At 34.9% G+C, this 15744-nt stretch overlaps 1 protein-coding gene across 1 annotated transcript in view; it reads right to left on the bottom strand.

Moving 5' to 3' along the window:
- The window catches only part of LOC106476016 (hemicentin-1-like), a 209307-nt gene that overhangs the window by 88393 nt on the left and 105170 nt on the right, over window positions 1-15744 (bottom strand). The gene's annotated exons all lie outside the window — the stretch shown is intronic.

The following is a 15744-nucleotide window of genomic DNA, read 5'->3' as shown; positions in this document are numbered from 1 at the left end:
TTTCTTATTTTAGATTAAACTAAAATAACGAACAACTTTCTTGCAAACTTTGAGACTGATGGGCACGATTTAACTGCCTATATTTAATTTTGGTCATTATTACTTATCAGTGCTTATGTTTTGTATGTAGACTCAATGTATAATAACATTATACAAAGCATTAATGACTCAGAAGTTTTTAATTTAAACATAAAAAGGTATATCACGATCTTGAACCCATTTACTTTTACATCTAGTTTCTTAAGAAACAGACGTTATTGTTTCATGTTATTCTGTACATTTTGTGATAACGGGAAAGAGAGATTAGTGTAACACGATCGACTAATGGATCATATTCCTTTTTTTACATGTAATAATTAATGCAACTTTGCTATGATTAACTAAAATTCTACTTTACTAACGTATATGTGATACAAAGAATTCCAACAACCCATGTGTAGTCAAGAAAGACAGAGAAATCCAACGGAAATATAAGGTTAATGGTCTATCCTGAAACATATGTTTATCACAGACCTGGTTACTTCGCTTAACATATATATTTGTTATCAACCTGGTTCGGTATTGTATACTCCAAGAAAATGTTGATACGCAAAACGAAATGCTTTATTACATGTACTATTACAACCCTGCTAAATAACTATTGTTACGTATGACAATTTCTAATAGCCTAAAACTGAATTAACTTGTACTTTGGAATTAGTACTTAAATAAATGCCCATATATATACAATTTATGATATTTGCCAAAAAGATTGATACACAGTTTTTTTTTCATTTTTAATACAAATATATTTTAATACACAAACAATAATACAATTTACAAACAGTTATTACAAACAATGATTTATATAAAAAAGTTTTACAAACTTACAAGTAATATAAAGTCTTCTTTCTAGTCTAGAATTTCCTTGATATCTTATCGAAGGTTTACGATGAGCGAGTGAATTTCGAATTGACGTAGTTACAATTTACTTAACGGGGAGCTAGCTAGCTCCGTGTTCTTCGCCGAGTTTTCCACCGTTGAAGTTATATAATGTTTTCGTAAAAGTACTAATGTCCGATGTGAATCCGCTGAAGCTAAATGGTTTATGATGTTCGAAATTTATAAACTGTCAACAGACACGTATACATATGCTTTATATTTCTTTTCACGAGTATAATAATACAGAAAAATTTTCAGCTTTAATTATCACAGTATAATTGCCACACAGATACGAAACCCTACAACACGTGTTCTTTCGAAGGGTGTACCTTTCTTCTTCAGGGACATAACATGTTTTAAGTCAGAGAAATCCAAAGGAAATAACAGATTAATGGTCTGTCTTAAAACAAATGTTTATCACGAACCTAGATACTAAGTTTAACATATTTTACTTGTTGTTGTTAAAAACTCATAACGTAGATAAATTAATATTATACACTGAATTTTCTCAATACTTTTAACGTTGAGAAAAGTCCGTGTATAATTCTACATATTTTACTTGTTACCAATCCAGTTCAATATTGCATAGTACAAGAAAATGTTGATATGCAAAATAAAACGCATGTTATAATTATTAACTAATCACCACTATTACTCTATGACTAAATTATAACGCATAATAACATAGACTAATATTTTGTGCTCATATTTTAAGAAAATTGCAACTTATGTGACTATTATTTAACGTTTGATGTTATACACGCGGTTTTATTAAGATTAAAGCTCGTTTCAATAAGCATGTTTTTAAATACAAGTTAATATTTAAGCATGATAAGTCCTGCATAGATATTCCTAAAGAAAGTTGAAAAGCATAGGCATTTAGTTTCTTCTTGAATCCTGGTAATCTTTTATATATTGTGAACCGTGGTACCTGTCCGAGCGTTTGTCTGTCTCCCGTTTGAAAAGCTGCGCAAAGCTCAACATTCACTTTTGAAATGACGAGAGAACAGGCATAGATAATGTTGATGCCAGATGTAATTTCACAAGTTGAATATTCTACACTAAATTGATAGGAATTAATCATACTATTACTCACATTTAAAAATGTGACGTAACTTAAAGAATGAAAATTTAGATTTACCGTATGTTATTGTTGAGCGGCTCTTAGCATGATTGAACTGCTCAACAATTACTTTTCGCTGTGGGCGGTATAAGTAGTTCAGATCTTTGTCTGTGAATGAAACCAACAGTACAACACAATTAACTTTTTTAAAGTCCATATAATAATTTGAATTGATAGATTAACTTAAACTTTCCATGTCACTGTGGACGGGTACTTTTGCTTGTCACACGTTATGCATTATGATATGCATTTTATTACTCCATCGTTATAATACAAACATTATCTAATATGCACACGTGTACAAACATATCTGTTCTTTGGAATCTGTGATTTATAGTGGTGAAACTTAAAAGAGCTCGAATAGTAATAATACTAATCGGAAACGCAGGTATATCTCCTGGTGTTTATTGCATTTCTTTCCTTTTGGAAAAGGATGAGAATATACTAGCCCTCTATTTACTGGCTGAGAAAAGTTTTTGAAGTGAAGATGTGAGATTGGATATCAATAACTGGTTCTCTGTAATCATTCTAAAAACGAAATTTCCTTTTTTTCTATCCCGACTGCTCACTTTATTAGGACCCAGTCTGTGTTGAATTGTACCATCATCATGATTATAGCATAGACTGAGCACTTATAGACTCCACAATATTCAAGTTCTGACAGTTGGTACCACATAACTACTGTGCGATGGTTATAAATACGTGTATAATATATATGTTTGCATTCACTAAGAATGAGGCTATGACAACAACAACAACAAACCGTAAGAAATACGAAACAAATAACACAAAGCACACGCTATAAACACTCGACATATTACGTAATGAAACTTGGTTTTTATGAACCATACTCCATTTGCATCAGCTTACTCTCCTTTATTTTTTCTCAGCACAGACATATATGTATGTAAGTGCTTTGGAAATAAACTTTATAATCAAATTTATTACTGTGTATTTTTACGCTATATTAAAGTAATAAAGATTGAATTTATATGGTTTTATGTTTTTACTTACACCGTTGCATAAGCAACCAATTTTGATTTATTATCAAAAGAAATGTACATATTATTCATAATACACTAATATTATGCTTTCCACTGTTGTTATTTTTAGCAATAATTCCTTAATCAAAAACTTTATTGGATTTGGTCATTAGCCATGTTTTTATAATTAAATTGGTAAGAAAAGATCTGTCTTGATGAAGATTCCACACGTCAGTACTTCAGAACAGTAAACTGTGGTTTACACTATTACCCTATTGTGTTCATGACGTTTATCTATGTGGTAAAGTAATTTAAAAATCAGTGTCACTATGGCAACACAACGGTGACCGATTTCTTTCAAAGTAATGTCAGTATAATGTACCTACCAGTTTGATTGTTAATACATTAGCATCTTAATAACACGTACAGTATATTAGCAGATGATTAATTAATAGAGTATTTTGGTTGTGATTGATATGCTGTTGAAACAAACAGTACATTTTTCGACATTCCATATGCTCCTTTCCACGTTCGAGAAAATTTGTTTCAAGATTCATAACTGGTTAATTTAGCCAGTTATATAGATTCTGTAAAATGTTCCAATTGTAATGAACTTACTATGTTAAGCTGGGTTATTGTGAATAGTGTTTTTAAATAACGAATAAACAAGGCAATACACCATAACAATATTTCTTTAAACAAAAACTTGAATAACGCCATATTATAAATATTTCAGTTTTTCAGTTACTTTATTCAGTGCCTTGTTTTTTCTTTTCGTTTGTTTTCTTCTTATAAAAGTGAGTATCTATAATAATAGGAACGTCGGTCATATAACTAACAAAGGTAATGGTAAGAAAGGTGCTTATATTAGTGCGAAATACTTTACAGTTTTTTGAACAACCAAAATTACGATCATATACATAGTCTGTGTTCTTGGAAAACAAGTGAACACTTGCACCTAAGAAATTATAATATATATTGTATATATATATATATATATATATATATACATATAACAACAATGTTCTTGTCATGTGGAGATTTTTATCTACATAATGAAAAATATATCAGTGTGATTAATTACGTTGGCAAAAGTTAGCTTGCAATGTTGTAAACAGAGTAACGAATATTTACAATGCTATAGAAATGGGTAATAAATATATTATATTGTTTAAATTCACGCTGGCTATTGAATACATTAATTATCTTGAAATTAGGCTATAGGTTTTTGCCCTAATGATTTATCATAAAAGTTGTACAAATACTTAAAGTTCTTAGAGTTGACTACCCTTTATTGAAGTTGTTCTGTTTTTCAAAGTTTGTGCGGTAATTTATTTTTCATCTATTACGTATTTCTAAGTTTTCATCATAGTTTAAAGCCTTTTTCCTTTTACTCCAAAGATTTTAGCGAGTTAAAAAAGTTTGCCTAGCAAGTGGTAGATGAGGGATGTCATTAAACTCTCGTTATTAAAATATGCCTGGGATAAATTTGGGTAAGTATGTTTGAATATAGCGTTAGTGGTATAAAGTTTTGTCTTAGAATCGGTTGGGGTTGGTAGAGGTGGGAAAGCGACAGTCTTTTAGTCAATCCCTAAGAGATTAGAACATTACCTTAATTAGTGAGTTCAGAATTACTTGAGGGGTCGGCCCCCTTTTTTGTTTAGCTACTGTGATTATTAGCATTATAGTCGTAATGTTGAAAATACGATGTACAAGGTTGGACAGAAAGGGACTTGTTAGCGCAGTTTTTAGAAAGAAATATAGAAGAAAGACATTGAAGCGAAGAAAACAGAAACCTGGTTATGTGAGAGCGAACAGATAAGCTGAGAAAGCGAGGAAGAAAGTATAATACTGCCAGTAAGAAACAAAACATAATTTTCTTAAGTGTCATTGATATAGTAATAAACAGAAATTTGGTATGTTTAAGTTTAATGGGAGTCAAATCCTGATGGGAATATGTAGAGTTTGGATAAATGCCGTAGTGAAGCCGTGATAGAGGAACCAGAAGTAACTAAAGGCGGACGAAATTATTATTTATATTGGGAAGGATTCTTGAGGCGTAAATGTAATGGAAATCATGTAATAGGTGGTCGAGATTAAATATTACTCCCAAAGGAATGTAGATAGACAGTATTAAAGTTAGGGCATAATGCAATGTTGGCTGGACATTTAGACATAGCTAAAACGAAAGGCTACTACTGGCTTGGTATGTTTGGATATATAGTGGTTTAAGTAAATAGTTGCCTAGCATGTCAGTTAGTTAGTAAGAGAGTTGTGAAAGTAAAAAACCCAAAGGTTAATTTACCAGTTATTAGTGAACCATTTAGTTCTGCTAGTGTCGATATTATCGGACCACTTCCAATAACAGAGGAAGGGAATATGTATATTCTGATAGTGGTTGATTCTGCCACTAGATATGTTGAATCAGTAGCACCAGCTTCGACAGAAACTGAGAAAATAGCACGAGAGCTAATATTGATATTTTCACGTGTTTGGTTTTCTGAAGAATTATTATTAGATTTATTTATCAGTTTTCATTCGAAAATGATTTTAAAATTATAGAAGGAGACAGGAGTAAAATTTTAAATACACGAATTATAGAGCCCAAGCAAATGTGACAATTAAGGCCATGCTACAGTTATGGTGGAGGGGAAGCCTGTTGACTGGAATATGATGTTGCCTTTTGTGCTACTTGCATATCGAGAAATCCATCCAAGTTACAATAGAGTTTTCACCACTTGAGTTACTATATGATAGAGATTCTAAGAGTCCATTGCAATTATTAAAAAATGCGTTGGTCTAGTGTTACTAAAGTGACATATGAGGTAGATGTAGGGGATGGAGAAATAGTGGAACGAACGTATCATCTAAACCTGAGACTTGTGTGATGACCTCGCTTTGATTAAAACTAATATTTATTATAGATACGAGACTTAAGATCAATCCACCAAGGGTTAAAACTGATGTTGGGTGTGAGTGTTTAGTTATGCAAATGAATAGAAGAGCAAGAATTTGTGAAATGGTTAAAACCCTGAAAGTATAGCTGGAGTAAAGGAGACGGGGGGTATTTCTGAATTAATTATGTACGGATATATCTATATAAGACTTTGAAGTTGAAAAATATCGAAACAAAGTCTGTCAACTGTATTGTGATATTTATAAAGACAGTGAAATTATCAGTGTTCTGCAAAAGACGGTGAGTGGTGAAACAGTTTAACAAAGAGTGTGATAATACTCCGGAATTTCTGAGCCTGAGATAGCATCAAGATTAACAGGAACTCAACCAAGACTGACAACACTCAGAAAAAGGTCGAAATGTGTTATGATGTTCTGTGTAAGTATAGGTTGGGGTTGAGAGAGGTGAGAATGCATCCGACTTTCGGTCAGTTCCTAAGGAATTAAGGCATTAGCCCTATAAATGGTTTGAGAATCACTAGAGGGATTGGTCCCTTTTCCTGTTTAGCTACTGTTGAGTTTACGAAATCCCCTGTGGTAATTAACGTTATAATTCTAATGACGAAAAACACGTGTGCATGGTCGGACAAAAAAGGGACCTGTTGGCATGGTTTTGAGAAAGAAATATAAAGGAGTGACGTTGAAAAAATAGACAGGGATGTATGAGGGTTGAAGGATAAGCCAATAGAGGCGAGGAAGAAAGTAAGGTACATGTGAGTTCTTCATATAGTAATAAACAGAAAATTATTACGTTCACTTCCTTATATGGTCTTGGTCAAAATGTTTGCATACTGATTTATATTGATATTATTGTCTACATGTATAGAGTAGTTATTGCATAAATGCCCGAGGAGTAAGAGAGAAGGTAGCATAAGATCGGACAAACATATACGAGTTGTTATTTTGGTTTGTATAAGTTGTTTTGAGCATTTGTTTGCTCATAAACACTCATACACATCTGTTTTGTACAAAAGGGTGTGCTTTTCATGTAATCGTTTTTTGAAATAGATCAATGCTTTTCAGACCCTTTCTCTATACTTGGTGTAGAGTCATGCCTCGTCACGTTCTAGAAGTTATAGGGCGTCAGGTTGTTTGACTGTCCATAAATGGTATGAAGGAAACAGTATTGCCAGGACAGTATGGTACCCCCCATTGTACTTTATCTATAATCCAGAAATGTTATCTGATTATAGGAAATGTTGTTCTAGGAGAGTCTACTGGTAGATACCGAAAACTAATGCCCGAGATGACCGTGTTTTGATCGGGTTACCACGTGAAGGTCGAAAGACGTCTTGCAACACCTTACGACAGGAATGACATGAACACCTTTATTCAAGAGTATCCAGAAGAACAGTGAATAGGAGAATGACCAAACAAAGTTACTTTGCAAGGAGGACTATCTGCAAACCACTATTAACCAGAATTCACCACCTTCACCATGTTACTTGGGCAAGACGACATGCCAACTTACAGTTAGGACACTGGCGACATGTCAATTCTTTTCAGGTGAGTCCTGTTTCCAGCTTGTTAAAGTTGATGGTAGGATTTGTGTTCGTCGTTTGCCTGGAGAATAGATGAGAGAAGATTGTCTTTCCCACAGGGAACACACAGGAGGTGGTACAGTACGCATTTGGACAGTTACTCATCATGGTGTAAAACTGCTCTTCATGTACTCCAGGGAAACGTCAATGGAACTTCCTACAGACATCACACGTAGGTAATATTACTGCCATATGCTAGAGCAACGTTTGGCAATAACATTGTATTCCAGTATGACACTGCTACTGCTCACAGTGCGCGTATTGTACGGTATTATCTTTACCAAGAGGAAGTTACAAGACTGCCATGTCAAGCAAAGTTTCCAGACTGTAATCCCATTGAGAACTGCTGGGCAGAACTTAGTCATAAAATTGTTAACCACGACCCTAAACCAGCTACTGTAGCTAAGTTGCAGCACCTTCTAGTGACAAAATGGGATGAAATCACAATGGATTACATCAAAAATCTTATCGACAGCATACCACGTCGCCTTGCGGAGGTTATTAGAGTACGAGGAAGACCAACCAAGTATTGAATATGTAATATGAGGTTACAGACCTCATTATATATGTTTTGGTAAGGTTTGGTTGTGATAGGTGAAATGCTGAATCTCTACAGGTGTATGATAAAATATGTTCATAGAAGCTGTCCCATTATACAAATTACAAATGTTTATTATAACATTCATTTCTCAGTTTGGTAGTGATAAGTTTATTTGTATTCCATTTTAATAATAATGATCTTATTTTTTATAAAATATTCAAACATTTTGGCCAACAGTATAGAATAAAAATAACCTTAACAAAATTGGAGGGAAAGCAAAGCTGACCCATGACAATGTGATGTCAGTAACGGTCTACAACAGTTAGGTGTGTTTTTTTTTTCTGTATTTAATCATGTGGAAGCTATAGTGCTATGTAGAAATCATATGTGAGAGAAATAACAGTCTAAACATATAGATTTATAAGATATATGAAATAATATATAACTTGCTGACGTACCCATTCAACGAACGTGGAAGACATAGGAGCACCAGGGGGTATAATGAGAGGTCAGATAAGAGCACTCTCACTCCAGTGTCACTTCTTGGTGTTCCTAAGGGTACATGTCAGGTCTGGTAACAATGGATCCAGAGTTATAAGTGGTCACACATACACACAGAGTTTTGTCAAAACGTTTAACATATAGACTAATCACTATCTTTCCGTCTCCCAGTTGGTCAGCGGTAGGTTTATGAACATATAACACTAAAGTCTGTGGTTTGATTCCCGGTGATAAACAAAACACAGATAGCTTATTGTGTAGCTTTGCTCTAAAACACACAAACAAATAAATCGGTACTATCTTTCCTAGAAATTACACAGACATTTCTTTTAATCACGTTTAAACATCTGTGAAAAACTCGGATTTGATGTCAAATAATCTAGTAAACGTTCTCAAACTAGGCGTAGCTACTTTAACTGTTAAGTGAGAACCATTTCGAGACGGAAGCATTTTATGGTTGCTATTGGGAGCCTTAAATTGCCATTGACATAAATAAAAATTACTTATCTTGAAAGAAGCTATCTAAAATTAGCTAACACAAGTAACAGTGTGCCAGTAACATTAAAATTCACGATTTTGGTGTAAATTAACATACATATTAGAATGCAGTTTAAATGGTTCTGCTTGTACCTATTTTAAAATGATAAAGGTCATCTACTTGCTACTTTCCAAGTATTGGAGTTTTAGGTCGAGTTCAATGAATACTAGTTAATGACCTGAAAAATGCAAATATATCAATCAAAATTATTTTCATATACAATATATATAATATATATGTATGAAGCACCATGAGCCTAGACTACGATTGAGGTCACTTTTCTGTATCGAAACTTTGATATTTTTGACTAATTTTGAATGAAATGAAACGAGAAAGAATTTAAACATTGGGATGTGTTATAAATTTAATTTTTTTTATCTATGCATACGGCAACTCAAGATATTGTAAGAACAGGTTCATTAAACTTGGACTGCTACTCTCTATATCAAAAAGAGAGGACCATAGAATTGAAAGTTGATATAAAAATATTGCGTTCAGCGAGTTGGTTTTCATAATTCATAAAGGCCATCGTTTTAATATTATAGAATAAGATCAACGTTGTGTTTTGTTTACCTCGAAACACAGTTTTGGGGATTCTCTTTTCGGTGGAAAAAAATCGGCTTGTGATCTATGAAGACCACAGAACTAGCTAGCTCCCTATCAAGTGAATTATACCTACGCTAACTCGAAATTAACTCGCTCATTGTGAACCCTCGATATGATATCAAGGAAGTTCCAGACTAGAAAGAAGACTTTGTATTGCTTGTAACTTTGTAGAACTTTTGTATATAAATCATTGTTTGTAGTAGCTGTTTGTAATAACTGTTATTGTAAATTGTATCATTGTTTGTATATCAAAACATATTTGTATAAAACAAAGAAAACTGTGTATATCAGTCTTGTTGGCAAATATCATAAATTGGTTACATATCGGCATTTATTTAACTACTAAGTCGAAATTACAATTTAACTCAGTTTCAGACCATTCGAAATTGTAATACGTAACACTATATAGTAATGTGTTGTCTGCCAGTCAGTCAGTAGACACTAAAATGACGTTGCAATTTGTACTGTCGTGACGCCAGTAAAATATGCGCATGTCATGAATCACGAGAAGAATTATGCACTTTGTAGGCTACAACATAGCACGACATCTGAACTTCAAAAGCAGGAAATATAAATGTTTGTTACTCTTATTATTGGTTTTATATATTCTTGAAACTGGACACTTTCCGGGACCCTGCGGGAGTACATCTAGTGTTCGTGTAGATTTCATACACATTTCACAATAATTATGGTAAAATTCACTTTTCCTTTCTTTTCCTTCTCTCCAAATTTTGTATATGTTTGAGTAAACTTCAAATGTGCTAGCCTAAAAGTTGTTTACAGATCTTGGCTTCTATGTTACATTGAGGTTAATTTCCGCCCCAAACTTATATTTCATAAATAATGACCTCAAGTGTCTTAAATAACATATTGCATGTTCCATATATTTTTTTTTAATGAAATTATATTTGAATTATTTCTAACTTATGATTTTTGTGTCCCATAATTATATCATGACAAAAATATGTTGAAAATAGCCATATTACTAGTAAGTCGTTTAGACACAAATAGTCATCCGATAAACTCGAAACTAGGTAATGGAATATATGAACACTACAGGCTTCCACCAGCTACGCAACTGTGCTGTTACCGATACTTGATATTATGAGTGATTGTTTTGTTTTTGAATTTCGTGCAAAGCTACACGAGGGCTATCTGCGCTAGCCATCCCTAATTTAGCAGTGTAAGACTAAAGGAAAGGTAGCTAGTCATCACCACCCACCGCCAACTCTTGGGCTACTCTTTTACGATTGACCGTCACATTATAACGCCCCCAAGGCTGAAAGGGCGAGTATGTTTGGTATGATGGGGATTCGAACCCGCGACCTTAACCACCTGGCCATGCCGGGCCTATTATGAGTGATTAAGAAAAATAAATATAAAATAAAAATTATGTATGCAAAAATTTGCGGTTTGGAACTTGAATTTCACTCAAACAATAAGCCGTAATCATCAGTTTCAATGTGTAATTTAGATTATTATTTGTGAGATTGTAACGCAGTTCATTCCTGAAGAACTGATTGTTAATAGCATGTATTCAGTACAGCAAAAGGATAAGAAAAAATATGATAGATACAACTATTTTTATGTCCTTTGTACAAGTTAAAACTGACATAAGTAATATCGTATCATCTTGACACCAGCCACACAATTGGCAAATGTATAGAGCATTTTAGTGGTATAAAACGAACGTATATCACACAAGGTTCAAAAGTGCAATGCATTCAGCTTGTTGTAAGATATCTAAAGGTAACGTTACCTTTATATATATGTGTGTGTGTATACATTTAACTCTAAAATTGTAATTTAATCGTACAGAAGTTACCATTGTTTAGCAACAACTTTGAATAAGAGAAAATCCTCTAGACCAGCGGTTCTCAAATTTTAGTAACCTAGGATCCTTTTTAATTTTAATTTATTTCGAGAACCTATCGTCGTTTTTCGTTTTGAAGAAAATGTTTCTGGTGCTTAAAACGTTGAATTCCGAAATTAGCATATAAATTTGATTTTAAGAAAAATGTTTTATATTCTATAAATCATACTTTCTGAACTATTTTAATGAAATTTCGGACATGACTTCTGATCGCTCGAGGGTCCGGGGACTCCAGTTTAAGAAACACTTCTCTACACTGATTTCTCATATAAAACTCTGCGTAAGTTTACGTTTGCATCTATTGTTTCAAAAAAACGCAATGAGAGTTCTAAAACGTTCTGGTGTTGATGAAAAAACGTCGTCCTAAAGCAAAGCTTCTTTCGCTCTGGCCAACTCTACTTGACCTTAATTTGTAGTGCAATTCTTTTTCTTTTCTTTCTTAACGAAATATATAGGACACTCTGCATACCTAGTAGAAACAAACAATAAATGTTACTTATCTATTACTTTTTTTGGTTGAGAGTCTGTCAACAATGAACGATCTGAGATCATGAAAGTGGTTACAATGGGAAGATCAAAGTATCTAATTCTTATTATTCCTTCTGTTTCGCAATTTTCTTGTCTTCTTTTGATTGGATTCTAACGTTTTCAACAGGAAACCAAGCGTAATGCATCCATTCTGTTTGCATTTCATGTAAACTTCACATCTTCCAACCTTGATCCTGCAACTGAGACTATGTAAAACATGACTTTCGGACATTCTCCCAGTGCATTTTGACTAGTTTACACTGAAAAGAGGCCTTCTATAAGCCAATTATTTTGCAAAAGGTAATTGACTTTCATCAAAATCTAGAAACAAACAAGGTTAAGAACTATTTTTGAAATTAAAAATTTGTCTGCAAGACTACAAAAAAGCATTGTTAGTAAGTCCTGACGCTTAATTGTTCTTGAAAGACAATATTAGTGCTTTTGTATTGATGATCGAAACAGTCACTTATTTCTGTATGATCGAATCCAGATTTTAGGGTTAAGATACCCTTACATGTGCCACTTGAACTATAGAAGCAATTCTCTTAAACTATCTTCACTATCAAGTGCATTAGATTTATACATTTTAGCTTGATAGATAACAGCACAACTCTTCTGTTGAAATCCAATGTTTAAGTCGATTAACAAAAACAGTGGTTTGTGCAAATACTGATTGTAACGAATTTGTTATTATATTTTTTATTTTAATATCGACATTTGTTTAGATTAAATTTATATTTAGAAACATACATAACTTATACTGTTATATATGTATTGCACAACTCCCGCGTATTCTCCAAAGTTGTAAAAGATTCTCGAGAGTAAGAATCAACAATATATGTATGTACATAAACGCTTAAATGTAGCTTTGTAGTGTTACGTAATCTGAATTTTCTAGAAAGCCTCTACACGCATATAAATATAACCAACGTGACGCGCGTGACCAACGTGAGAAAGATTATATATATATTGTTACGACAGCGGGGGTCACGTGAGGCTAGTAACACTCATGAACTTCTAGAAGGATCCTGTCCCTTCCTGAAGTCTCGAGAGGCTACTAGATATGCGGTAGTCTTGTATATATAAGCTGCCAAGAACTGACGGCAACGATGTGTAATTGACAGTTGAGTTGAGCACGGGAGATTACTAAATGGGGGTTGTCTGGTATATATAAGATGGTCACAACGTGACGGGACATTGTGTAGGTAATGAGTAATTGAACTGCAGTCAGAGAGTGTGTAATTGAGTATTGTCGAGCACGAGTACGTGAGATGTTCTAGCGTTTGTTATAGCGCGACTGTGGAAATTAAATGTATTGCAAAGTTGTATTCGGAAAGAATAAACCAGTTTTATTTAAGAAAGAACTTGTATCGCTAAAGTTTTTTTGGAAAGAATTTTTACGGAAAATTAACAGACTTAACAAATTGGTGTCAGAGAGTGGGACAAAAACAAGAAGAAGATGGAAACGAGAGGCGGCAAATCAAACTACAGCTTAGCAGGTTTGATGGCAGCAATACAAGAACAGCAAAAGAAACAAAAAGAACGAGAAAATAAACAAGAAGAGAGACAACAGCAGTTGCAAGAAAACCTGCAAAAGTGGCAGCTCGAACAACAAAATAAACAAGAAGCGAGATTACAACAGTTGTTGGATGAAAAGGAAAAGAAATAAGAAGAGAGACTACAGCAGTTTTTGGAGGAAAAATAAAAGAAACAAGAAGAACGAGAAAAGAAACAAGAATAGAGATTACGGCAGGGGCAAGAAAACCTGCAACAGTGGCAACTCAAACAGCAAAACAAACAAGAGAGGTTACAGCAGTTGTTGGAGGAAAAAGAAAAGAAACAAGAAGAAAGATTACAACAGCTATTGGAGGAGAAAGAAAATTAACAAAAAGAGAGACTACAGCAGTGGAGGGAAGAGAAAGAAAACAAACAGGAAGAAAGTCTCCAACAGTTACAGGAAAGTCAACAACAGTGGCAAGAAGTACAAATGGAAAACATTAGTAAATTTCAAAGTGAATTAAATACATTAACGGATGATTTATTGTCTTTTACAGCCCCAGACAATGGCAAGCCCCTTCCAGACCCCGCAGCTAAACCCTCATGCATACATCTTCAGTCCTGTTAGAAGTCACATTCCAGATATGAATGCCAGCAATAGGGATGATCCAGTACGAAGGATGACACAGTAATTCGATGGGAAGGCACCGTGGGAAGCATATAGAGCACAAGTTAAGCTCCTGGCAGAAATGAATGGATGGAGAGAGGAGCAGAAAGCAATATATCTGGCAACGAGCTTGAAGAGACAACCACTGGAAATACTTGGACAGTTGTCAGCAGACGACAGGCACAACTATAGAGCACTGGTAGTGGCTCTAGAGCTCAGGTATGGAACCCAACATCAGTCTTAAGTCTACAGGGCTAGGTTTAGGACGAGAGTCCGTGCTAAAGGGGAGAGCCTGCAAGAGCTGGTACAGGACTTGGAAAGTATGCCACACAAGGCCTACCCAACTGCACCACCTGAACTCCTCAAGTTGTTGCTGAGGGATCAGTTCGTAGATGCCTTGGACAGTCCACAACTGAAGATACAAGTGAAGCAAGCACACCCCTCTACTATGCAGGATGCAATGGCCAGAGCTCTTGAATTTGAATCCTATGTTAAGTCCAGCACAGAGGTACCAAGGTTGGTACAGTCATCAGGATTCAAGGCCAGAAAAGGGAGGCTTTCAGAGAGGTTTAAGGGACTTTGCTGGCACTGTCATAAACCTGGGCACAAGAGAGCTCAATGCTGGCAACTTCAATACAGGAAAGATGCCACAGCAGGAAATGCTGCTACCCAGAAAGGTTGTTGGAACCGCGGAGAGCAAGGACATATGAGGAGCCAGTGTAAGAAGAATACCACCAATAAGTCAGCTTCGGGAAACCAGTAGTGGTTGGTGCTGAGGGACGCCCACAAAACCCTATCGTGAAAGTCCCAACAGCTAAGTGTAAAATGGCAAGCACACATAGTGTCTACGTGATAGGGAAGCTGGATGGCCAAATGTGCAACTTTGTCATAGATTGCTCTCAACAAACTCTTGTGAATATCAAGGTGCTGGAACACAAAGGAGTGCCAGAAGCTGAACAGAAGCTCTGTGGTGTGACAGGACATTATGCAAGGTTGTGGGAACCAGTGTGGGTAACTATCGAGCTCATGGGCATGAAGAACATACAGAAAGTATACTTGGCTGACATTGAAGACCAATGCATATTAGGATTGGACTATTTACTACGGAAACAACAAAGGCCAGATTCCAGTAAGTGTGGCTGCATCTGTTGCTCTGCATGTCACAGCACTTAAGTCAACTACAATACCCCCTATGTCAGAGAAGATAATTTGGGGTAGGATAAAAGAACATCCCCAAAGAAGCCCAATACTTGTGGAAGCAGTGGAAGACCCATCCAGGCCAGCAGATTTGAAGATTGGAAAGTCACTTGTGGCAGATCATCAAGTAGTACCTATAACAGTGGCCAATTTCCCTAAATGTGAGCAGACACTTAAGGAAGGGGCATTGTTGGGTGTGTGCCAGGAGGTAGAGCCAATCAATGTTAAAGCAAGAAATACAGTAATAAAGAAAGGACATACATTCCCAGAACA

This window comes from Limulus polyphemus, unplaced genomic scaffold (assembly GCF_000517525.1).
Source record: "Limulus polyphemus unplaced genomic scaffold, Limulus_polyphemus-2.1.2 Scaffold151, whole genome shotgun sequence".
In the NCBI taxonomy this organism is placed as follows: Eukaryota; Metazoa; Arthropoda; class Merostomata; order Xiphosura; family Limulidae; genus Limulus; species Limulus polyphemus.
This window is presented reverse-complemented; position numbering and strand designations above follow the sequence as displayed.